This window comes from Toxotes jaculatrix, chromosome 12 (assembly GCF_017976425.1).
Source record: "Toxotes jaculatrix isolate fToxJac2 chromosome 12, fToxJac2.pri, whole genome shotgun sequence".
Classification (NCBI taxonomy): Eukaryota; Metazoa; Chordata; class Actinopteri; family Toxotidae; genus Toxotes; species Toxotes jaculatrix.
This window is the reverse complement of record NC_054405.1, coordinates 12,509,308-12,512,127: the sequence shown is the minus strand read 5'-3', so window position 1 is coordinate 12,512,127 and position 2,820 is coordinate 12,509,308.

Here is a 2,820-nt window from a genome sequence, read left to right as displayed (position 1 = left end):
TTGATGTCTGACATCTTCGAGCCGGATGTTTCAAATCTTCATGAATCTCTATCAAAATAGCACTGCCTTGTTGTTTTGTTTCTAACTCAGAAGCTGCTTTTACCTAAAAGCAGATGTAGCAGGTGAAAAACTGAGCAAAAGAGAAGAACGATTTTCATCAGGAACAGCACTTGATTTCCAGACAACAATGTTCGCCAGCCGTGGTGGTAGCGGAGGAGGAAAGGGAGGGAAATACTCGGTGGAAGACCTCTATGGCATCAGTAAGAAGCCCAAGGCATCGTCCTCCTCAGGGAGCATTGTGGCCAAATCTGGAGCCCGAAGCAGCAAGACCTCAGACCAGAGGACTGAGTCAGAGGCCCTGGCTTCACAGATCCTGGAGGCGGCGCACAGGCTGGTGGAACGACGCCGACTGGAGCTCTACCTGAGAGAATGTGGCCTTTCCTTGGCCGAGTGCGAGGCTGAACGCTCTGCGATGGTGTACAGGTGAGAGGAAAGGAGGCGGAAAGTGGGAGACAAGAGAGTGAGAGGTCTCTAATGTTTGAACAGAAGGAGCAGCAAAGTTATGATGTGAAATCACTGTGTAACTTGATTTTTTTTAAAGATAAAAGCTTGTTTAGATTGGAAAATGGCAAGAAATGCAAAACATCTTTAAATTAAACCTTACTCTTGAAACTGTACATTAGAGATCAAATTTTTAAAAAGGCAGCTTTTGACAAATGAAAACAGCTTAATACTGAAATCTGCAGATTTTATAGGCAGTTCGATCGGCAGCTGCTGGTGGAGACAAACTAAATAGTTGCAGAGAGTCAGAGAATGTCAGACCATCCTGAGCACTCAGCCATCTGTGGATGATCCATTTAAATAACATGATTGATATTTTTCTAATATATTACTAATGCATGAATGTAGTTGAGTGTTTGAAGAGGTCTGCAATTGAAGGGAGTGAGTGGAAACATCATTCATGGGTGTAAAAAAAGAAATATATTTGCAGTTCTTTTTTTTTTCACCAGTGACCTAGAAAGCAATATCGGGCGTCTGATGAGATTTCAAAGCACAGCAACGCTGAATAAATGTGGCTGGACTGCAGACACATCTGGTCGTTCGGGACCACTAATGTTAATGCAGGATACAGTGACTTAAATGGGACTTGCACATCAAACATTGTCTGTTTTCAGCCTCCAAAATGCAGCCTGACGGGGTTATCATCAGTGGGGCAGAAGTTAAAGGTTAATGATGCATGATTTGACAGCAGGGGACAGGCAGTTGGTTGTTACAGTGCTTGGATCTCTCAGTTTAAAGTGCCTGGTTCAGCTATTTTGGGATGAAGAGGTGGCCACGAATCCATTTTCACAGGAAAAAAACTGGTATGAAACTAAAAACAGAATATACAGTGCATTCGAAAAGTATTCAGACTTTTTTCACATTTTAATTTGCAGCCTTGTGCAAAACTTGTTTAAATTCATTTTTCCCCTCATCAGTCTACTCTCAATCCCCCATAATGATAACAGCGAAAGAGAATTTGAGAAAGTTTCGCAAATTTATTAAAAAGGAAAAACTGAAACATCACATTGACAAGTGTTCAGACACCTTGATATTCCATTTGAAATTTATCTGCTGTGCCTCCTGCTTCTCTTGATCATCTTTGAGATGTTTCTAGACCTTGATTGGAGTCCACCTGTGGTAAATTCAGTTGTTTGGACCCAATTTGGAAAGACACGCACCTGTCTATATAAGTTGACAATGCATATCAGTGGAAAAACCAAGGCATGAGGTTGAAGGAAACTACTTGCAGATCTCAGAGACAGGCTTGTGTCAAGGTTTGACACAAGAGGGGCTTGGAACAGTCAGGTCTCTTTGTAGAGCTGGCTGCCTGGCCAAACTAAGTAATAGGGGGAAAAGGACCTTAGTGAGAGAAGTTACTGAGAACCCACTGGTCATGCTGGCTGGTCTCCAGGGATCCTCTTGTGAGAAAAAAGATTCTCTGGTCTGATTAAACCATGATTGAACTGCTTGGCCTCAATTCTAAGTCATGTCTGGAGGAAACCAGGCACCAACATCATCCCAATGGCAAAGCATGGTGGTTGGTGGCAGCTTCATGCTGCGGGGGGTGTTTTTCTGCTGCAGGGACAGCAAGACTGGTCAGGACTGAGGGACATTGAGAGAAAGGTGCAAAGTACAGAAATATACTCAGAAAACCCGGTCCAGAGCGCTCAGGACCTCAGACTGGGCCAAATGTTCACTTTGCAACAGGACACTGACCCTAAGCACACTGCCAAGACAACAGAGGAGTGGCTTAGTGACGACTCTGTGATAGTCTTGGTGTGGCCCAGAGCCAGAGCCCTGACTTGACCCCAATCAAACATCTCTCTCCAGAGTAATGTTTGATTGGGGTCGAGGCTCGAGGCTGTAATTGCTGCCAAAGGTGCTTCAACCAAGTACCGAGTAAAGGTCTGAACAGTCACGTTAAAGTGATATTTCAGTTTTTCCTTTTAATAAATTTGCAAAAAATAAAAATCTAAATTTGTACTTTTGTTTTGTCATCATGGGGTATTGTGTGTAGATGAATTTGAATTAATATAAATTTTGATTTTAGCATAAGGCTGCAACATAACAGCATGTGAAGGGGCCTGAACACTTTCTGAATGCACTGTATATTACAAAACAGCAGAAGATGTGCAGCATGTTGATGCATATTTCATCACTGAGATTTTTGTGTGCATTTAACAATATCAGTGACTCGTTTGTGAGTGTCACCCATTATTTACCAGCTGCTGAAAATAGGTGTTGGAGGTGTATGAACCCAATTTGTAGGAAAGAGGG